This window comes from Ambystoma mexicanum, chromosome 3p, assembly GCF_040938575.1.
Source record: "Ambystoma mexicanum isolate Mex_15411 chromosome 3p, UKY_AmexF1_1, whole genome shotgun sequence".
Lineage (NCBI taxonomy): Eukaryota > Metazoa > Chordata > Amphibia > Caudata > Ambystomatidae > Ambystoma > Ambystoma mexicanum.
Window position 1 is genome coordinate 453860644 of NC_090925.1, and position 24452 is coordinate 453885095.

Genomic DNA, 24452 nt, shown 5'->3' on the forward strand with positions numbered 1-24452 from the left:
GTGGGGTGGTGGTAGACATGGGTGGGGGCCTTGTGGAGGCTGCCCCTGCACTGCTGGGGGTTGGGGGTGGTGGTAGACATTTGTGGGGGCCTGGTGGAGGCTGCCCCTACACTGCTGGGGGGGTGGGGGTGGTGGTAGACATGAGTGGGGGCCTGGTGAAGGCTGCCCCTGCACTGCTGGAGGGTGGGGGTGGTGGTAGACATGAGTGGAGGCCTGGTGGAGGCTGCCCCTGCACTGCTGGGGGGTGGGGGTGATAGGGGACATGAGTGGGGGCCTGGTGTAGGTTGCCCCTGGTGGCTGGGGGGTGGGGGTGCAGGGGGACATGGGTGGGAGCCTGGCGGAGGCTGCCCCTGGTGGCTGGGGGGTGGGGGTGTTGGTAGACATGGGTGGGGGCCTGGTGGAGGCTGCCTCTGCACTGCTGGGGGGTGGGGGTGCAGGGGGACATGTGTGGGAGCCTGGTAGAGGCTGCCCCTGCACTGCTGGGGGGTGGGGGTGATAGGGGACATGAGTGGGGGACTGGTGGAGGCTGTCCCTGGTGGCTGGGGGTGCAGGGGGACATGTCTGGGAGCCTGGTGGAGGCGGCCCCTGCACTGCTGGGGGGTGGGGGTGGTGGTAGACATGGGTTGGGGCCTGGTGGAGGCTGCCCCTGCACTGCTGGGGGGTAGGGGTGCAGGGGGACATGAGTGGGGGCCTGGTGTAGGCTGCCCCTGGTGGCTGGAGGGTGGGGGTGCAGGGGGACATGTGTGGGAGCCTGGTGGAGGCTGCCCCTGGTGGCTGGGGGGTGGGGGTGCAGGGGGACATGAGTGGGGGCCTGGTGTAGGCTGCCCCTGGTGGCTGGAGGGTGGGGGTGCAGGGGGACATGTGTGGGAGCCTGGTGGAGGCTGCCCCTGGTGGCTGGGGGGTGGGGGTGATAGGGGACATGAGTGGGGGCCTGGTGGAGGCTGCCCCTGGTGGCTGGGGGTGGTGGTAGACATGGGTGGGGGCCTGGTGGAGGCTGCCCCTGCACTGCTGTTGGGTGGGGGTGCAGGGGGACATGTGTGGGAGCCTGGTGGAGGCTGCCCCTGGTGGCTGGGGGGTGGGGGTGCAGGGGGACATGTGTGGGAGCCTGGTGGAGGCTGCCCCTGGTGGCTGGGGGGTGGGGGTGATAGGGGACATGAGTTGGGGCCTGGTGGAGGCTGCCCCTGGTGGCTGGGGGGTGGGGGTGGTGGTCGACATGGGTGGGGGCCTGGTGGAGGCTGCCCCTGCACTGCTGGGGGGAGGGGGTGCAGGGGGACATGTGTGGGAGCCTGGTGGAGGCTGCCCCTGGATGCTGGGGGGTGGGGGTGGTGGGAGACATGAGTGGGCGCATGGTGGAGGCTGCCCCTGCACTGCTGGGGGGTGGGGGTGCAGGGAGACATGAGTTGGACATGAGTGGGGGCCTGCTGGAAGGTGCCCCTGGATGCTGGGGGGTGGGGGTGGTGGGAGACATGAGTGGGGGCTGTTAGGCGGAAACCTGTGCAGTTCCCTCTGGGACCACTGCAAAAGATTTAGGACTACAGGTGTTTGGCAGTAAACCCACTTGGTAGCAGTCTGTACCACACAGATTCACTTGGTAGCTGTGGCTGAGCAGTCAGACTTCCCTCAAGAAGAGTTAGGCAGTATGGGGAGTATACAAAATAGGGCAATTCTACACAGTAAGACAAGCAAACACGCAACAAGGCTTCGGTGTAAAGATATAAAGGTATTTATTTATAACAACACATCTATAGAAAACACTCTGGCACTAATATGGCAAACAACTTAAATCACAATTACTGTACGAAGAAAAAGATCAATCCCCCTAACAATAGTTCGACAAGTCTAGGTTCACCGGCATCACTTATTTGCAGACAGAGGTGTATGCTTTAACCTAGATGGCACTCTAGTATTCGTTAGGTCGGGAGAGAAAAATAAGGCAGGTTACGAAATCAACTCGGTACCAATACTTTACGGACAAATGCAAGGCAAAATAAGGCAGGGTCTACTGCAGATCACAAAGTTCAGAGGCCAGGCCCACTCGGAGAGAGGCAAGGCGATATGTCCCAAAAAGTGTCTCAGTGGAAATGCGCTTTCAGTCTTTATCGCAAATTGTTATGGAAAGTTTGGACCAGTTCAAAACAGAAAGTTAAAGAACGCTTGGAGGCGACCCAATGGAAAGGCGAGGATTCAGACACCTCACTCTATCCGGCAGAAAGGGAAGCCAGCCGGAAACACGGTGCCTTGTTTGTGGAGAGACAGCTCCGGCGGGGGCAGTTGTTCCTGGTGGTGGATGCACGTCGGGTCTTTGCCAAGAGAAGAGATGATCTCTTCGTCGAAGGAAAGTTGAAGATCGTTGCACCACCAGGGAAGAGATCAGCCGCGGAGTGCTCCGTCACAAGGCACCACCTTTTGGTCGCGGTACAGGGGTAGTGGCTATCCCGTTACAGAGGTGCTCTGCACGGGCAATTCGACCACTGCGTCCTGGAGCGAAGAAAAAGCAAAGGTGACTGGTTCTTCCCACCAGTCAGGGGAAGAGACTCTCCGGCAGGGAGATCTCCCGTGTTCGTCGGGAGGTGGTGAGTCGGTTTAGCAGGGCTCCACCGGAGGTGTCGTCGTTGCAGGTCGGCTCAGCTTTACCCTCGTCGGATTCTTAGGTCCTGTGGCGACTTCTGAAGATCCAGTCCCAAAAACCCTGCTTTTATGCAGAAAACCCCCATTCATTCAGCCTAGCTGTCAATCAAAACACGCTAAGTGGTGAGCGGGGAGGCTCACCACTTGGGCCAATCACACCAGAGTGCGACCGGAGTTGGTAAGGCAAATCAGTCCAGGGTGCGTAAACCCCCTCCCACACCCCTGTGGTAACCCAGACAGAATGGCACCACTTTGGAGGGTCTCTGTACAGAAGCCCGCCAAAAGTGGAACAAAGGGCTCAACCTTTGGTTTAGGAGTCACAGAGACGAACACAGACGCCATTTTAAAAACCGAGTTCTGCCAGAAAATACCATCCGATAGACTTATTTACGATAAGTAAATCAGTGGTATGTTAGAGATTAACGAGAAAAAGTATTAATCTCCAACAATGGGAAGAATCCCATAGGGTTATATTCGGGGTCGAATATAACAATTAGTTTCCACTGCCACCAGCCAAAACTCGACGAGGGGGGACGGGGGACGGGACAGTGCCCCCTCGAATAACAGACCCAGGAGTAATCGAATTACCCCTACTAGTACGTCCACAATAGGATGGTTTGTACTAGTTCTGTTAGTAAATTTAGGTCAAGTAAAGCCAATGGTGACTTTACATGCCCGGGGAGACAGTAGTCAGTCCCCGGGTATGGAGTCTATGACGGAGGTCCGCTAGGACGCCCCAGTGCTACGGCACGGAGGGTGCGGTGTAACACACATAGCAAAACATATGAGACCCTATGGAGTAAAAGACCCCATAGCCCATAGAACACATTGACATTCAAAGGAATTACATGCATTCATGTCCAAGAGTGGGAGAAAAAGAGTCTCACTCTTGGCAGGATGGAAAAAAACAAACTCCCGAAATCCAGCAAAGCTGCTGGGGGACTCCAAAGTTTTTCTCGCGCACAGACTTCCATAAATCGATGTGCGCTGGTTTCCCTGCGATTTCGCACTTGCACTACGATTTTGGCACTTTTACTGCGAATCGCACATTTTGGCACCTCTGCGTGGGAATTTTCGGCGCACATTAATTCCATGAATCGACGTGTTACCTGGGCTTGAGATGGCAACATATTAGCTCATTCCATTCTAAGTGAAATGAATACTGAGCCGGAATAATTATTTTTCAAATAATCCTCTATGTGGACAAGTGCCATTGATCAGAATTATACATTTAGATTTCGAAGAATACTCTGAATTTGGGAAATCATTTATGTGTCTGTTCCTTCATGCATAATGGAGTTACAAAGGTTTGCAGATTATGCATTAAGTATTTCTTGTGTTATTTTCATTTTATATGCATGTGGTGTGTGTTTTTTTTACTGAATCCTGATCTGTACTCAGTTTTTGGACCGGACAAATGGTTCTCAAATTACAATTGATGTAATTCTAATGCGGACTATGAATGCATATTTTGAGCTTCATTTAAGATGAATTTCATTTGTATGGTGCTTGATCCACCATTAACAGAAACCAAATGTTGTGAAAAGTTGTTCTGTTAAAAAAAGGATCACTTTAATAGGCAGCTTAATGGAATAGATGGTCATTTGTTTGTGGAACATAATGTTCTTCAAATCTTAAAGCTTGATGAGCTGCCCTAGGCATCTGCTTTCTTAGAATTAACTTAATGACCAAGCTTGAAACTGGAGTTTCTGCGGCAAGCTAGTTAGTTTTAAACATATTTTCTGTAGTTTGGAATTAGGGCCTATTTTAATTTGGTAAACAAAGTTTGGTCATCTTATTTGCATTGATGAACATGATGGATAAAGGGGTCTGGGTAATCTGGCTTTACAAATTAGTTGTTTCTGCATGACATGTACACTTTGGTTCATTTTAAAGTCATAGTTTAAATGTAAACGTTATTTAGAGTCACTCTTTTAAATTCTGTGCCTTCCAACTATGGTTTAATTTTAGCGTTGCAATAATAGTCATTGATTTATGCTTTGTTGCCATTTATTTATAATTTTATTTTCTTGAATATAAACCTTGTTTGACGTTACTTCACATCAAAGAAATGTATTTGAAAGCAGAACTATTTTGCCTCTTTTGTCCACCTGTTTTATAATGATATCCTTGTTGTTGGTAAGTTCCTGGATGGCTTGGGTTTCCTGATAGGTCAGATTGTGTTTGATAGGTTTCTTGTTGAAACCCAACAGGACATTTCTTCTTAGATCATTGGAGACTCCGTTTTTAAATATATCTATTGCATTTACTGTTGTTAGGTTGAGGTTTAATCTTGATATAGGTTTGAGTAAGGATGACTCTGTGTTAGGCGGAAACATGTGCAGTTCCCTCTGGGACCACTGCAAAAGATTTAGGACTACTGGTGTTTGGCAGTAAACCCACTTGGTAGCAGTCTGTACCACACAGATTCACTTGGTAGCTGTGGCTGAGCAGTCAGACTTCCCTCAAGAACAGTTAGACAGTATGTGGAGTATACAATATAGGGCAATCTACACAGTAGAACAAGCAAACACGGAACAAGGCTTCGGTGTAAAGATATCAGGGTATTTATTTATAATGACACATCTATAGAAAACATTCTGGCACTATTAAGGTAAACAACTTCAATCACAATTACTATACGAAGAAATAGATCAATCCCCCTAACAATAGTTCGACAAGTCTAGGTTCACCGGCATCACTTATTTGCAGACAGAGGTGTATGCGTTAACCTAGATGGCACTCTAGTATTCGTTAGGACGGGAGAGAAAAATAGGCAGGTTATGAAATCAACTCGGTACCAATACTTTACGGACAAATGCAAGGCAAGTAAGGCAGGGTCTACTGCAGATCACAAAGTTCAGAGGCCAGGCCCACTCGGAGAGAGGCAAGGCGATATGTCCCAAAAGTGTCTCAGTGGAAATGCGCTTTGAGTCTTTATCGCAAATTTTTATGGAAAGGTTGGACCAGTTCAGAACAGAAAAGTTAAAGAACGCTTGGAGGCGACCCAAGGGAAAGGCGAGGATTCAGACACCTCACTCTATCCGGCAGAAAGGGAAGCCAGGCGGGTACGGTACCTTGTTTGTGGACAGACAGCTCAGGCGGGGGTAGTTGTTCCTGGTGGTGGATGCACGTCGGGTCTTTGCCAAGAGTAGAGAGGATCTCATCATCGAAGAAAAGTGAAGTCCGGTGCACCACCAGGGAAGAGACCAGCCGCGGAGTGCTCCGTCACAAGGCACACCTTTTGGTCGCAGTACAGGGGTAGTGGCTATCCGGTTGCCGCTGTGCTCTGCACGGGCAATTCGACCACTGCGTCCTGGGCGAAGAAAAAGCAAAGGTGACTGGTTGTTCCCACCAGCCATGGGAAGAGACTCTCCGGCAGGGAGATCTCCTCTGTCGTCAGGAAGTGGTGAGTCGGTTCAGCAGGGCTCCACCGGAGGTGTCGTCGTTGCAGGTCGGCTCAGCTTTACCCTCGTCGGATTCTTAGGTCCTGTGGCGACTTCTGAAGATCCAGTCCCAAAAGCCCTGCTTTTATGCAGAAAACCCCCATTCATTCAGCCTAGCTGTCAATCAACACATGCTAAGTGGTGAGCGGGGATGCTCACCACTTGGGCCAATCACTCCAGAGTGCGACCGGAGTTGGCAAGGCAACTCGGTCCAGGGTGCCTAAACCCCCTCCCACACCCCTGTGGTAACCCAGACAGAATGGCACCACTTTGGAGGGTCTCTGTACAGAAGCCAGCCAAAAGTGGAACAAAGGGCTCAACCTTTGGTTTAGGAGTCACAGAGACGAACACAGATGACATTTTAAAAACCGAGTTCTGGCAGAAAATACCATCCGATAAACTTATTTAAGATAAGTAAACCGGTGGTATGTTAGAGATTAACGGGAAAAAGGTATCAATCTCCAACAATGGGAAGAATCCCATAGGGTTATACTCGGGGTCGAATATAACAAGTAGTTTCCACTGCCACCAGCCAAAACTCGACAAGGGGGGACGGGACAGTGCCCCCTCGAATAACAGACCCAGGAGTAAATGAATTACCCCTACTAGTACGTCCACAATAGGATGGTTTGTACTAGTTCTGTTAGTAAATTTAGTTCTAGTAAAGCCAATGGTGACTTTACATGCCCGAGGAGACAGTAGTCAGTCCCCGGGTATGGAGTCTATGATGGGGGTCCGCTAGGATGCCCCAGTGTTACGGCATGTAGGGTGCGGTGTAACACACATAGAAAAACATATGAGACCCTATGGAGTAAAAGACCCCATAGCCCATAGAACACATTGACATTTAGAGGAATTACACACATTCATGTCCAAGAGTGGGAGAAAAAGAGTCTCACTCTTGGCAGGATGGAAAAAAACGAACTCCAGAAATCCAGCAAAGCTGCTGGGGGACTCACTAGGTTAGGAAATTCAGCCTAAACAGATAATTCTCCCTAACACTCTGGAACAGTCCACAATGCATTCTCATCAGCAATGATGATTTGTCAACGTAATTATGCAACAATTAATCATGAACATTTTGTGGTTTTGCCACTTCTCCTTCATCAATTTTAACAATACCACAGTACTTTAATGAATTTTTCTCCTGGTCCACTCACCTGCCAAGGCTACACGGCAAGGTGCCTTACCCTTGTGTACTCTCCTGCCAGGACAACATGAAACTACTAATACTACTACAAGTACTTCTATGCACCGTTCTGCTTCATACAACTTATAACATCTTTAATTTTCCACAACCTCAGTTTTGAATACTTCTTCTGGGAAAACATGATACACTTTTGTGCTGTTTGCTCCACACTTTTGATTGCCATGTGCAATGCAGGTTATGCTTCTCTCCTCTTCAACACCTTCTGTCAGAAGGGCAGCCAACATGCAACTCTTGTTCTCCCGCTCTTGTTTTCCCCAAGTGCTGATACTATGTTTCTCTTAATTATGCTCTTGTTTGTCTTATGCAATGCTTTTTTCAGGTTATTTTCCTTATTGCCTCATTTTCCTTTTGATAATAGGGTTTTTGAACAACTATCTGCTTAATTGCCTCCTGTTGGCTTTGGCAATTAGTTATCTTCAACTAGATTTGTTATTGCCCTCTTTTGGGTTTGGCAGTAGTTGTTTGCATTAATTTTTAGAAATAGTGCCCTTGAGTGTTGTTGGCAGTTATTCTGACCTATAAATACATAATGGCGCTGCCACTTTCACTGTTTGTATCAGCTTGACATTCAGAATAAATATCTTTCAGCTTTACACCAGTTCAATACACATAGGAATTCGGTTTCTGCCACTTTGCTTGTTTCTCATTAATTTGGTATTCAAATTGCCCGAGTTCCGCTAATGAGCAGTCAGGGAGCACTCCGGGGTCACAATACTCAAGTAAAATCATTGAGTTTGTCATGTGCATCCACTAGCTCCACCTCTGTCGGGTTCTCTGCTTTTTCTGCTTCGGGCATGCTGAAAAACTGCTTCACTTGCTTTTCTTCGGTCCACCCTTATTAAAATGGTGTCATCTCTTGCTCCACAGGCTTTGATGTACTTACCTGCTATATGAGTCTGTCTTGCCTTGGGGAAAGCGTTCCAACTTCCTGCTTCCCACTGCACGACCTCTGCAAACAGAAGCCTCAGGGGGAAAGCTTTTATCCAAAACACTTCCTGATGTGTGACCTCTGCTAACAGAGTCCCTGAAGGATGAGACCCTTGCAGAACCGTTATCCATATGGCAAATGTTGGCAGCTCCAGCATCTCTGCTTTCCTTCAGCTGCAATCTCTATGTGGAGTCATGGCAATTACTCCACCTTCTACAACTGCTGCAACTCTCTATGGCCTGCACCTGACAGGGCTTTTTATGCCTCTCAGTCTCCCTCAGGTGTGTGTCATGAACCTTACTTTTCCTCAAGCTACAGTACAGGGTCTCTGCATCCCTCTTCTTAATTTCAGTACTTTTGGCATTGTGGGACTTGAATTCACCAATGTTTAATTCACTCTTTGTAAGAGAATAATTGTTACAAACTTTGTTTCTATCCTTAATCCCCTTTTTAAAACAAGCATTATAAGGTTTTACTATATGGTTTTGCTCTCTAGGGATATTATGACGTTCAGAATCTAATATGGTAATATTCAAAAATTCATGTTTCATATTCCCCTGTGGAAAATGGGCATGTTCACCTCTACAATTATGCTTAACCTTAACCATGGGGAAATGATTTCTAGTTCCAGTACAGGATTGATTAGAACCATTTTTAGCTGCATCAGGATAATTCGTTTTAGGAAAGAAAGGATTCTTCTGGCAAAAGGCCATTAAAGACTCTGGCATTACTGGCTCTTTCTCCTCTGAGGATGACAAATACTGCGGCTCTCCCAACAGAGTCCTCCCGTTCCCTTGCAGACCTTCTCCTCCCAGTTCATTCGCCTGACTAATACCACCCCCAGTGTTAGGATCAGGTAGCAGCTACCTTCCCCATGTCACCTGGGAGGAGACATTTGGTAGGCTTTTTGTGAGAACTCCATAGGATTCATCACACGACCTCCAGAACATTGTTTTTTTTAGGTCTCTTTCTAGACCTTCAGTCTTCCATGCAGTGTATAGTAATTTCCCGCCTCTTAACCATGTACTTGTTAGGCAGACAATATGTTTCACACCCTCCTGCCACATTTAATTCATACTCACCTTGCTCTTGTGTTTACTGGTGGAAGGGTAAATATGGGGTACTCTAGTTTACGTTGCTTCCTCTCTTCTGTGAAGTATTGAGCATATGTGATCCTGCCTCATCCACTCTCAGGGAGCCCCAGCAGAAGGTGGCAAGGCCATCCACCTCCCTAGCTGCCCGCTACCCTCACATGTGAGCACAGTGATTCTGATAATTAATCAAACTGGTCTACGCTTAATATATTGGGGACCAGGTATCTAGCATGCTAAAGGCTACAACAACTGATACAAATCGTTGACAATGTGCTGGCAGTTCAACTAACTGGGTGCCAGGTTCCTTTTTGTTCTAATGTTATTTTATGTTCAGTAAACAATACCTTTAGTACCTTATTTATTTATTTACTCATCTATGTATGCATTTAATTATTTATTATTGTTTTAATGTGGTCCTTGTTTTTAATTTGTATATATTCTGATATGATTTTCGGAAAAGAAATAAGTAAGGTAAGACAGAGTTCAGTATTTATTGTATTTATGTATTTGTTTTAATTTACTCCCTTCAGTTTTTACAAAAGATATCATGATTACACTATTTATTATATAGTGTTTTACAAGATATAGTGTAGACTAAAGCCATTACTGTCCTGACAATGGGACAAAACTAAGGACATTCAATATATTTCCCAGGTGACTCTCATGAGACAACCAGTCTTGTTTTGCAGCATTGGGTGCTTCTTGTGTGGGTAATGTTAAATGCTGCGTATCAACATTGTACATAAATCACAGTACAGTCAATAAAAAACACATGTGAGCACATTCTGATAACTAACCAAACTGATCTACGCTTCATATATTGGGGACCAGGTATCTAGCATGCTAAAGGCTACAACAACTGATACAAATCGTTGACAATGTGCTGGCAGTTCAACTAACCGGGTGCGAGGTTCCTTTCTGCTCTAATGTTATTTTATGTTCAGTAAACAATACGTTTAGTACCTTATTTATTTATTTACTCATCTATGTATGCATTTATTTATTTATTATTGTTTTAATGTGGTCCTTGTTTTTTTCAGGTTAATTTGTATATAATCTGTTATGATTTTCAGAAAAGAAATAAGTAAGGTAAGACAGAGTTCAGTATTTATTGTATGTATGTATTTGTTTTAATTTATTCCCTTCAGTTGTTACAAAAGATATCAGGATTATACTATTTATTATATTGTGTTTTACAAGATATAGTGTAGACTAAAGCCATTACTGTCCTGACAATGGGACAAAACTAAGGACATATACAGGCTGATTCATGGAACAAATGTGCGCCGAAAAAGTGGCACAAGCTGGCGCAAGGTGGCACAAGCATGAGAAAGCAAGCGCATGCAAACGCTTGTGATCCAAGGAAGGCGCTGCGCGTGTTTTCCACTGGTTGTGCGCCAAATCCCTGCGTGGCGCACACGGGCGCACACGTCATTGCAACAACCCGAACGCTGTGCGCGACGTTCACAGGGACAGCGCACAACGTCTGCGCACACACCAAAAAAGGGCACGGGACACGGGGCGTAACGCACGGAATGGGGAACAACGCGTCAAAAAGAAGGCGTAACTGGGGAAGTACTGCAGGCAAATACACAGAACGCCCACACGCACGCGAACAACTCGTATTCATGGATTTGAATACGGGAAACAAGCGTACGCTAAAAGAAGCGCACAGGCGTCAACACGTCCGCCACAGGAAGGCAAGGGTAAGCCTCCCCAAGCACAGTATAAAAGCACGCATAAACAGCAAACATGTACATACCGCTACGATTAATGCCCCATTTGTCACAGCACTGATCGTGGGACACCGCAGGAGGAGCAGAATAGCCAGGGCCCGCATTTTTTCCCCCCAGACTAGCCTTTTTGGGATGCCTGACGACCAGGTCTACAGCAGGTATAGGTTTCCACCTCGTATCATCCTAGACCTGGTCAGGGAGTGGGAAGATGACCTTACATCCCCCACCCTCTTCTCCCAAGCATTGAGCCCCTTGGAGAAGGTGCTCAATGTCCTGCATGTTTTGGCCACTGGGTCATTTCAGCGGACTACTGCCATAGTGGGGGGGTATCACAGGCCACGCAGTCACGCTGCCTACACCAGGTGTTGGCAATCATGACTGCGCGCCCCTCAGTCCGCAGGCACTTATACATGCCCACAACACCCGCAGAAAGGCAGGCCATTGTCCAGGACTTTTACAGGGTGGCACACTTCCCCAAAGTGCTCGGTGCCATAGATTGCACCCATGTGGCTAGACGTCCACATAGGGCCACTGAGCACATCTACCGAAACCGCAAGCACTGGCATTCCATCAAAGTGCAGGTGGCATGCGATGCCAAGGGAATCATCACCTCTGTCTATGCAAACTACCCTGGCTCCACCCATGACAGTTTCATATACAGAATGTCCGCCATGAGCCGGGCCCTGGAAGCTGGGCAGCATGGTGAAACATGGCTCCTAGGTGAGTACAAATTCCTGTGCACATGCCTGCATGTCACACAGAGACAAATACACAAACCCCAATAATCACAACCATTATCACCTCTCCAGGGGACAGTGCCTACCCTCTGAGCAACCACATGATGACGCCAATCTGGAACCCCACCACACCCCCCAGGTAAGATACAACGCTGCCCATATTGCAACCAGGGCCATAGTGGAGCGCACATTCGGAGTGCTGAAGTCACGCTTCCGCTCCCTTGACTGCTCTGGCGGGCAGCTACTCTATGCACCCCCAATAATGTGCAGGATCATTGTGACAGCATATGTCCTGCACAATGTTGCAACACGGCAGGGCGTACCGGTGGACATGGTGGTGCCCCCACATACCCAACCACAGGCACAGGCGCTGCCCATGGGAGGGGATAGGGCACGTGGCGAGGCAGCCCGGACCTAGCTTGTGGCCACATTTTTCACCTAACCTCCCACCCCTGCGGAGTGCACACAGGCCTGGCACATACCAGGTGACAATCGATGATGACAAAGAGACAGTCAACTGTCAAAACCTTACCACCCTGAGAATGTTGCCATAGAAGTGCCACATTGTGTGCACCCCTAGCTATTCAAACCTAACCAATCCTGTGTGACCAAAAGGTACACATGCAAGGTGTGTATCACACAGACCTGCAAAACAGGCCATGACAATCACTGGTATGTCACACAAAGCCACCAAAACTACAACATGACATGGCAAGCAATAGAAAAACACCAACACAGTAACAATAATGTACACATTGACATGTGAAAAATGCAAAGTGGCGTCAGACAATGATGCCTGACATGGAATCAGATGAAATTACTGACCAACAACCTCCCACACAAAGCAAGTCATACCCAAATGCTTAACAACAGTTGTAGCTTGAACATAAGAATGAATGCCTGTACACATGCACATTGTGCATGGCAAAATCAACACTGCATAAAACGTGTACTGTGTCCATCTCCTGCAACACACTGCTCAGCACACAGCATAGTGACCAGCCATTGTGTGTGATGCACACCCTGAGCATCACATGAAAACGACAAACTAAATTTAAAAAAAATCACGCATGTACAGGATACACAAATGGTCATAGATCATGTGCTGCAGGGACACAGTGGGCCCCAGAAGGCAAACTGAGTGCACATGTGGACACGGAAGGGTGGTTGTACATGTTGTGGATCATAGTTTGAGTGTGTGTGTCAGTAGGGACATGCACTCAATACATGCATGTGCAATCAAGTGACCATCAGTTTCCTCATCACATGTGAACATTGCCCATGTGTACACCCCAGCATGTCAAACCACAACTATACCCTCACACCTGAAAGTTCAACACAACACATGAACAGCCATTGATCAGCAGAATACATCATGTACATAGGATACCACAATTACAATGTCAGGGTGCCCATCACACTGTGGGGCAAGGCAACTGTCCAACAACAAAATACCCCCCTCCCTCACATATCTCCATGACCCACTGAACTACTGCGCATGGGGTATGTAGCCTTCATCCTTGAAGTTCACCTGGCCACAGGATCACCCTTCCCCTTTGTCTCCATCTTCCACCTTGCGTGTAAAAAGTGTACAGCACCCTCAGAGGCTACCTTGACTTGCAAAAACACAAAATCAAAGAGAACTCAAAGCAGGCAAACACAGAAGCCAAGCAAAAAGCCTGCAGGCAGCAAAACAAACCAGAAGATGACTTGAAGTAGCATTACGTCACAAAGGCCAAGTACTAGCACAATGATGTAACAACCAAGGTAGCACAGTAAAAAAATGTCACAACAGGATGTGTACCATGTGTGGTACATAATATAGAATGATGCACCACAAACTGATGTGTACTGTCACAGCTCCCCTGTACAGGTGCAGGAGTGGCATGAACCAACCACCCCCACCGTGGTCTGGATGCCTTCACACAGGCCTCTGAGACCCTGGTGGGTAAGGAAGGCCAGGGATATGCAGTCGGGACAGGCATTGGTATACTGGATAACCGGAATGAGGGGCAGGAGAGGGGAGTAGGATTGACAACGGAAAGTAGGGAATGTACAAAAACATAAGAATCACATTAACACATACACAATCAGACCAAACGTGTAAATCATGCACATAGTACCAAATTACTCAAATTGAAATCCAAGAGAAACTTATCCCTGGGGTGAGTGCTGGCCTCCTGCCTGCGCACTCTTAGGTCCGGTAACATGAGCAATTCAATGCTGCAAAGAGAGCCAGAGTCACTAATCTGTGTGTGCCCATAACACACACACACCACGATGCATGCCCCAAAGTAACAAAATACTGTTCCAACAAACTACCTGGTGTGGTGCTTCGTACCCATATGTAAGATTCCCCCGTGATGGTTCATACACAGTCAATGCAGTAAGTCAGGTGCCGGTGGGTGCGTGGCAAATGGAAGACCAATGTGTCAAGATTCACACAACATCCAATGTTCCTTGGGTAAGCAGCCAGAAGCATTTAGCAAGGCATGACTTCAGTACAAGTCGTGTTCCAGCATAAGCTAAATAAAGTAGGTAGTGCAGGTGGAAATTTAAACCTGAAAACGAAATGCACTGCACACAAGTCTGTCCCTCACTGTCTGTCACTGTGAGCTGCTTCTTTCCCTGTCTTGGAATGCTACATGGCTAATACAACTGCCTCAATGGACCATGGTGGACCGGAGGATATGTGCCACTGCCCCTGCATGTGTCCCTGACAACATTCACATCAACTAGCCATTAGTCCACCAACGCACCTTAGCGGTACTGTGCGCTTCAACACCAATATCTGTCCAAGCTCACCGTCAGTGGTGCTACTCAGTATGCATGTGCAACTGGCCCGGTGGATGGTTGGCTGCGGTGTGGCCCCCTTGTGCTGCTCACCTTGCCTGGAGTTCCTTGAAACACGTCACTTTCTGTAGGATGTATGAGCGCAATCCCTGTGGCTCTGCCTGTGCACACATGGGCATGTCTGCACCACCAAATGTGGCCATCTTCCAGACGTCCAATGGCCCATGTCTGCTGAGAAAGGTGGTCTGGAGGCTAATCCCGCTGCAGAAAGGGAAGAAAACACATGATTAATGCATGAAATTCCCCTGTGTGTGTCTCCTCAGGCATGTCATGACTGGACCATGTCAGAGACGTACATCAGAAATCACTCCATCAGTGCGACTTTCTCAGGCAAAGTGTGTTAGCCACTGTCTACAGCATGAATTGCATCAAGCACATGTACAGCAAATATAAGAAACATACTACACAATGTATAGCAATTAATGCACACATGAATCATGAAACCACCCATCTAGCAAAGGAAGAACTGTGGTCAAGATCACCCCTATCATCCCCACTAGGGGTGTCAACACAAGTAGTACAGCAGCAGACATACCACAGATATGACGGTCCAAAGCCCTTGTGTAATAGGCTGTAACACCGAACCATCCTTGCGAGCCCATGGATAAGGGAAGCAGGAGTGGCATATATAGCTGCAAACACATGCACGAGATAAGCTTGAAGGGACCAGCTAGAACAGACAGTGGATGCTTTCAAAAGCCACAAAGCACCACACCGTCACATGAAAGCACAATAGACAAGCAATTTTAAACTATATTAACTAATTAGACTAACTATGAAAAACCTACATTACCTAATTAAACTAACTATCAAATTGAAACTTAACTAACTAAACTAAAAGAAAAATCAAAAATGGCCACATACGAACCGGGGGGGGAGGCACCCAGGAGGGGGGAGGTACAGGGTGCTGCTCAACACCCACATGCGATGATGTTGAGGAAAAAAAAAACTCCATGGGCTCAACGCCTGCACAGCCCGACCTATGTGGGAGATACCTCGTGGTCCAAGTCTGGCTCTTCCTGGAAAGGAGGACGTGGCACAGGAACCTTACCACGCCTAGCCGCAGCTTGCCCCTCGTCAGTAGCAAGTCTGCTGGATGGGTGAGCCTGGTTCTGTGTGGCGATGACACGTAGGTCTGCAAGCAGAACCTCCCGTGATACGCATGCTTCCTCTTGCAAGGTAACACATGTAACACAGAGTTCTTCCTGCAAGGCCTGGCTGGACAACTGATGCACCTGCCGGCAAGCACGTAGCTCAGCTGAGATGGTATGCTCAAGCTGCTCAAACCTCTCCTCTGACCGCGCCCTCTGGGACATCAAGAGGACACCCAGAGTGGATCTGAGGGACTCATACTCAGCCCTCAGGGCCTCCATGTGTGCCTCTGTGTGAGCAGCAATTGCTTCACGCAGAGACATTTTAGCCTGGCGTGCCCTGTCTGAGGCCGCCATGCCCAGCCTGAGCGAGCGGACCACGGACCGTGCCGCCCGCTGCTGGAGAAGCACCTGCCTAACAGGGCGGAGCATTGATGGGCCACACGCTCCATGCTCACAGCGATGTTCTCGATTGCTGCCCCCTGGCGTTCAGCATTGGCAGTCATGTCTTGCTTCCACTCAGCATACCGCTGTAGCGTGCGGCCACCGCGTTGCTGGGCTTGACACCTGCGGGACCCAAGGACCCAGTGTCCTCGTTGTGTTGGCACCGCTCGCGGCTGCACGACTACATGTCCCTGTCGACGTGATGGTCCAGGCACATCAGTGACTGGTGTGGAGGGTGACCCTGCATCCCGATCCACCACAGACGGAGGTTCCAAAATGTCTGACCCCTCAGTGCAGGTGTCGCGGACAGAGGAGTGCCCACATCAGAATCACTCACCACTGACATATGGACCTGACATGGACGTCACAGTGGTCATCAGGGCTGGACTCATTGCCAGCCAAAGACAAGATGGACTGTAGCACATATGGGTTTCCGTGGCCTATGACCCCACAACCCCCACTTGTGCCGGGTTGCTGTAGTGATAACAACCCTGTGCCTGGCACGACAACACCATCCTCTGGCTCCATTGCGTCATCATCTAAAAAGTAGAGAGAAAAAAGGTCACTACACATGTTAGAAGCACACAAAACACACACACACACACATAGACATCACACAGACACCAAACACATGAAGCAGACATGTCATACACAAAAGAGAACCTGCCATGCATGCTGGGTCACCTTGACATTGCTTCTGTGATAAGGCATGTAGAAGGGTGGTATATTCCTCAGAATTGGGTTGATGCAGTGCAGCAAATTTGTATGTTACTCACTATCTACATGTACAAGTACATCATTATGTGTATCAGAAAATGTGAAGGCAGTGCAAGGTCAACTTCAGGCATCACGTGCAATGTACATGCAATGGGTAGCATGGCTACAAGCAAACCAGCCCTCCACCAAGTGCAAATGCAGGGATGCCTTGCATGGTATCTAAAGGATGACCATAGACCTGTGTATTGACAGACAGTGTTGACTAGCATCAATTGCATGATGTGAGTCATGTGACAACACGGCAGATGATGGAACAGTAAGCAGGACACATGATGAAACCTCTGGAGTACACCCACGTGTGAAGAACACACTACACCAGTTGGACAGAGTAATTGGGCATGAAACAGGCTGTGGCTTGTGACCCACAAAGACTGTCACACCGTAAACATGTGTGTGACGCAGGACTGAGCCACAGTGGCCATGGGAAGGCTGATGAAATGCCATGTAATGTAGGTCTCCCTGGACACATACTACAATGATCAACCAGTCAAGGACACATAGGGGCATGCATGGAATGCACATGGAGCATGAATGGCCACTCATGTCCCTGCGGAGCATCTGACATCTCACAGTCCAAGTGAGACACCCTGTATCAAGTACAAAGGATATACCACACAGCATATGTCTGGCAGATTGGCTGGTGGAATTTTGCATGTAGACAGGACGCATGAACAGGCAAGTACTTAACAGCAAAATTGATGCAGGGCAGTGCAAAGGTGAAATTGGGGTGCATAGGGGGGGTGGAGGGGCGAGGGTGCATGCCTATGTGGAGTACCCGCATGCAGGCAGAAGACACATGCATGTCAGTCATACTATGACATAGTCCCAGGGCTGAGAGGAAGGTCCCCCCAGGCTACATGCAGAAGGACCAGTGAGCTGGAACATGGACAGGAGGGGCATCCTGGTGACCAGCATGTGAGTAGGGTGCAATAGCGGTCATGCCGACAGTCCCCGTCTGCTCCCCATGTCCACCATCCTGCAGAGCAGCCATGCATCAGTGAAGCATTGCATTACTTGCACATCAGGACCATGTACACATGACATGTAGTGGCAGTCATGCACAACACATCACAAAAGTAAAACACACATGTCCTCAACAAACACGCAGCAACACTCACTGGACTGGGCATCAAAGTCTGGTATCTCTCCCACTCCTTCGACCAATTCAGGTGGTATGAACACCGCAATGAGTGACTCGTGCGGAGTGAGGTCTTCCTCCTCAGGTGCAGGCCTACTGCCAGTCACCAGTGTCAAGTTGTAATTTGAGGCATGCTTAGCCTTAGCGCTGCATTTGAGGTCATTCCAACGCTTTTTGCACTCTTGCGCCGTGCGCACCTCATGGCCGAATGCACTCACATATTCCGCAACTTGCTTCCAGTGGGTATCACAGTGGGCAGCCATAGTCTGACAATTAGGCCCCACTAGCATGTCATGGCTGTGGTCCCACACGTAGTCCACGCAGAAGTCCAGTTCCTGGTTGCAGAAAGGCTTCTTCCTCGACATGCAGGAGGTCGTGGCTGTTTGTGGGGTCCCAGCCTGTGCTGCAGGTGCAACCTTCCTCCTCTTGGATTGTGGCGCAGACCCTGGCTGGCAAATGCCGCCCTGATCATTATGGCCAGTGGCACCGGTGGATTGAGCCAAGGGAGTGGCAGGTGGAGGGATGACCAAAGGCCTGACTTGCGTCAGTAGCAGCTGGGTGCCCTCTAATGTACCCTGCGCAGCAACATCTGCTCTGGCAGGGTCATTGACCGCGACTGTCCTGGTTGGCAGACTCACAACCGGGGTGTTGTTGGCTGCATCTGCACCTGCACTTGCCAACACCCGGCTGGTCGGGGCAGCAGATGACATTACTGCCCCAGGGACACGTGTCTCGGTCAGGGCAGCCCTGCGTGCACCTACGGTTTGCCTCCTGCCCTGTTGGAAATCTTCCAAGGACTCTGAGCCTGTGTGATGGTGTCCACAGCTGCACCTGCAGCAACCACTACCCTTGGGCCTGTGGAGGTCGATGAAACGGACTGCCGGGTCACATGGGTGCCAGTACCTGATGCAGAAGCTGCATATCCCGGAACCACAGGGGGTGGTGGCATGACTGCACCGACACATGGCACAACATCGTGCACAAGTGGTGAACCCCTGCCTCTTCCCCCTCTGTGGCCACCCTGGACACCCTGGAGTCCCCCTACTCCCTGGTCACCCCGGCCTCATCCCTGACCACGCCCGGCATGAGGATTATGCCCAGCTGTGGCGCCCTTCACCTCTGGTGGCCTCCCAACCATGGCACAGATGGAATAGTGCTGGCACAGATGGAGAAGTGCCAATGGGAGGTGTACACCACAATTGTCCTGGGCAATTGGGGTGAAGGAGGTGGGATGCATGATCTTAACAGCACCCCTGCACTGCAACGCTGTATGTGACCCCGGTGATGAAGTGAAGGTCACGCAACGCTCAGGTACCCCAAAACTACAGTAAAACCATGCACACAACCACTGCAGCCTACGTGCATGGAATTAACCTCCAGCAGTACACGATGGCACCCAGGAACACGAAAAACGCATACGTGTGGGACACGCAGGCTACTATGACCTCAAAAACAGGTACACGATACACAGGGGCACCCGCAGTGGGAAAGATAGCGTGCACGACTCACCATCAGACTAGCGCGATGATGAAAAATACGCGTAGCCAATACCCCCGCCAAAATAAGAGATACGTCCTTGATCCGCTGTGAAGTTGTGATGGCCCGCGAAACAACACGAAGTAGCAGCACACACGTCGGTCTCCACGAAAGGCACGTACATCGAACTGCTGGCCCCGCTCACCTTTAACTCAAGCTGAAGGAAACGCCCGCGTGCGTCACGTCACTTACGTGCTTAGGCCCTTTCCTCGAATTACACGCATTCACACACGGACGTGTGGTTTTTTCACGTGCTAATCCACTATGCACCCGTTTTGAGGGAAACGCCCGTGTGCGCTACGTCACAGATGCGCTTACGCGCTAAGGGCCTTTCCTCAAATTACACGCTGACGTGCACTTTTTTCACGTGCCAAATCACTCTGTATCAAGCTGGCCACGCTAAAACACACGGAAGACCACGCTCCTGCCCAAAAGGCCATTTTCCTGCCCCTAAGAGCCCCAAGCTCACTCCCACCTGCCATCTGCTGCTGCCTGCCTGCTGCCCACGTGCCCTGCTATTTGGTGCCTGCACGTCAGCCATCTGCAGGGGTCCAGTTGCTGTGTCCACCCCTGGTGGAACAGAAGACTCCCGACTGGGATACCATCGCTCCACAGCCCAGCCCCAGGACCCAATTGCCCACCCACGCCTGCCTCGGGGGTCGCCATGTCGGGGCAAACACCATCCGAGACCACTGGCGACCCCCAGCCAGATAGGCAGATGTCCACCAGCTTCAGTGAGAAGGAAGTTGGTGTCCTGGTGGAGCATGTCCTGGGGCATTATGATGCCTTCTTCACACCATCGCGCGCCGACAAGGAAGGACGGGAGAGGATCTGGGAGGACATCGTGGTTGCCATCAATGCGGAGGGAGTGGCAACCCGCGACATCAAGCACATCTGGAAGCGCTGGGAGGACTTCAGGTCCAGGACCCTCAACAAGGCCCGGCGCCTCCTGAAGGAAGAGGATGCAGAGGGCTGCCAGGTCCACCTTGAGCAACATCCAGATGAGGGTCCTGGAACGCATAAGACCAGCACTCCACACCCAGATCCTTCGGAAGAATACCCATCCGGAGTCGAGCGATAAGTGGCCTTGCATTGCTGTGTGAAACAGGGCATGTTGCAGTGTGCTGGTAGTCAGCTACTTGCCTCTATGTGTAACATAGGCCATGTATGGATGTGTGTGCGCCGGGACATCATGGTAATGCATGTGAGACCAGTAATGTGTGAACCACATGGATGGTGCATGTGTTCCAATGAGACATGGGGAGATGCATGCGGAATGCACACATGAATGCATGCCAGTCCCTGTTCTTGGAAATGGATGGGGGGTGAGGGATGGGTGCTGCTCTCATGTACATGTATGGTGTGAATGTCTGCGTGTCTGAGAAGTGTGTGTATGACTTTGAAATGCCATGGATGCATGCCACATGTCTGTGACGATGTGTAGATTCACTCATGCAGTGCGGTGTCCGTTGTATCCACTGTGTCTGTGGTGTAGGAGCCATGATGAATGACCCTACCATGATGTGTGTGCATGGGATCAGTATGAGCCATGATGCATGTGAGTTTTAAGGCAACATTTTTGGTAACAAAGGCCCTTGTACATGGATGCTGATGTTGATTGCATGTGCCATGCCTGTTTCTGCATGCGTGTTGCGTGCATTGACCCACGTGTTGTGGAGGGACAGGATGGAAGTGACGTTGGACAGTGCCACTCATGTGTTATTGCTTCCTGTCTAGGGGACTATTGCACGGTACCCTGATGCTTGTGTTCCATGTCTCCCTCTAAGCAACGTTGAGTGAAGAAGAGGTCGCAGACGGCGCTGTGGAGCTAAGTGGCGGGGATGCCTCCACCGGGTGGCGACGCAAGGCCCAGCCACCCTCCCAGGAATTGCCATCATCCGGGAGAGAGGCGACTGGTGCCGCGTCTGCCACTACGGCTGTAGCGGAAGGGTGAGCCCCCACAGGGGCTTACAATGGTGGAAGACGGTGCGGAGACATCCAGGTTGGTGGTCTCCACAGAGGAGGAGGAGCCCACTACTGAGCCGCATATGGGACCTGGTGGGGGTAGTACCACTGGTGCGAGTGGTGCAGTCCAGGGTCAGGAGGCAGCACAGGTCGCCGCGGAGGGGTCTGTACATGTCGCTGTCCCTGACCCTGTGACTGCACCACCATGCACCAGCAGGGATGCCCCGTCCCAGACCCGTCCGCAGGTAGGGTGGAGGCCCACGTCATCTGCCTCTCCACTACCTGCAGACGAGGAGTCCCATGACCGTATGGGCTCCGTCCTGATTGGTGTCGTGTTGCGCACGCATGTCATTCGTGATGACGTGCGTGCTTCCTAGGGGGAGCACGCACGCCATCATGAAGAGCTGCGTGGCAAAGTGGCACAGTTGGGAGGGGCCATGGTCGGTGGGTTCCTACATGTGATGCGCAATCTGGCCGACCTCTCCTCCTCTGTGGAGACTATGCGCCAGTCGTTCTCCCTGCCGTCATATTCCACCAGGGCCCCCTGTGGACATGGCCTGGACAACACAGCCAGATTGGTGGAGATCCCATCCCTGTCACAGTCGGGAGTCGGCGGTCCAGCAGGGGTGGACACCCCAACAACAGGAGACCAGCAGATGGTGGATGTGCAGGCATCATCGGACAGGGCACATGGACAGCAGCAGCAGCAGGCTCTAGCTGGGAGCAATGATGGCTCGGGGCCATCAACATCTGAGGGGCCGGCATCGGCCAGAGGGCAGGAAGACCCTGGGATGGGAGTGTCTTCAGTGTGGCTGCGGTTGGGCCAGTGGATAGATGCGAAGCGGCGGCAGGCAGAAGAGGTGCAGCTCACCATGGTCAGGGCGGAGTTCTCCATGCGTCACGCGTTGAGGCGGGCTGAGTGCCTCAAAGCAACTCGCAGGGAGGTGGAACAGGCCATGGGTGCATCCCTGCGAGACCTCGGGGCCAGGGCAGAGGCCCGCATCCATGAGATAGACATGGAGTTCGATGATGCCCTGGCCCACAACATCACAGAGTGAGCCGCAGGACTTGCCCTCCGCCATTGTATATAGTTAGTTAGTGATAGGTTTCCTTTCTCTTTTTTTTTTCTTTTGGGACGCTTGGACAATGCCCCACATTTTTGTATATAGTTGTAAATTAGGTAGGGTTTTTTATATAGGTTTCATTTCATTTGTTGGGCTCATGGACCCTTGTTGCAATATTTGTACATAGTTGGACAGTGGATTTTTTTAAAAACATATTTTACCCTCACCATGGATCAATGGATTTTTGAATTTTGATTTCCTTTGCATTTACTTTGTTGAACAAGGATTTTGACAAACTTTATTTCGGATTCATTTGGATTGTGTCATCATTATTATTATTTTTTTTTTAGCACATGCCTTTTTTTCTTGTTTCTGATTCTTTACATGCTTTGAAACTTTTTTGATATTTTTGTGCACAATACATTTTGAGTTCTTACTTCCATGTGTGGTATTTGATCTTTGGTTTACTGCATGTCACAATATGGGTTTACACAATCACTCGCACCAAGTGTGTATGTGTGACGGACATGTGTTGATGTCCATATTTGACTTTTGGTTAGTGACAAGTAATAGGCATTTCAGTGTGGGGTGGATGGGAAACTTGGTTGTGTCTGAAGACTGGGGTGGCGTGCAGTGGGATTTTGTTGGACATGAGGCCCATGAATGTGCATCTTTATGACATGTTGGGTGGGGACCTCCTGAGTCAGGGCCTGCTGGCAGGTGCCCGTCAATGCTGGGTGGATGGGGGTGCTGGGGGACATGAGTCGGGGTCTGCTGGCAGGTGCCCGGCAATGCTGGGTGGATGGGGGTGCTGGGGGACATGAGTCGGGGCCTGACCGTCAATGCTGGGTGGGTGGGGGTGCTGGAGGACATGAGTCAGGGCCTGATCCTCAATGCTGGGTGGGTGGAGGTGCTGGGGGACCTGAGTTGGGACCTGCTGGCAGGTGCCCGTGAATGCTGGGTGGGTGGGGGTGCTGGGGGACATGAGTCGGGGCCTGACCCTCAATGCTGGATGGGTGGGGGTGCTGGGGGACCTGAGTCATGGCCTGCTGGCAGGTGCCCATCAATGGTGGGTGGGGGTGCTGGGGACATGAGTCGGGCCTGACCCTCAATGCTGGGTTGGTGGGGTGCTGGGGGATCTGAGTCGGGGCCTACTGGCAGGTGCCCGTCAATGCTGGGTGGGTGGGGGTGCTGAGGGACCTGAGTCAGAGCCTGCTGGCAGGTGCCTGTCAATGCTGGGTGGGTGGGGGTGCTGGGGGACCTGAGTCGGGGCCTGCTGGCAGGTGCCCGTCAATGCTGGGTGGGTGGGTGTGCTGGGGGACATGATTCGGGGCCTGCTGGCAGGTGCCCGGCAATGCTGGGTGGATGGGGGTGCTGGGGGACATGAGTCGGGGCCTGCTGGCAGGTGCCTGGCAATGCTGGGTAGATGGGGGTGCTGGGGGACATGAGTCGGGGCCCTGCTGGCAGGTGCCCGTCAATGCTGGGTGGGTGGGGGTGCTGGGGGACATGAGTCGGGGCCTGCTGGCAGGTGCCCGGCAATGCTGGGTGGATGGGGGTGCTGGGGGACATGAGTCGGGGCCTGACCCTCAATGCTGGGTGGGTCGGGGTGCTGAAGGACATGAGTCAGGCCTGACCCTCAATGCTGGGTGGGTGGGGGTGCTGGGGGACATGAGTCGGGGCCTGCTGGCAGGTGCCCGGCAATGCTGCGTGGATGAGGGTGCTGGGGGACATGAGTCGGGGACTGCTAGCAGGTGTCAATAAATGCTGGGTGGGTGGGGGTGCTGGGGGACATGATTCGGGGCCTA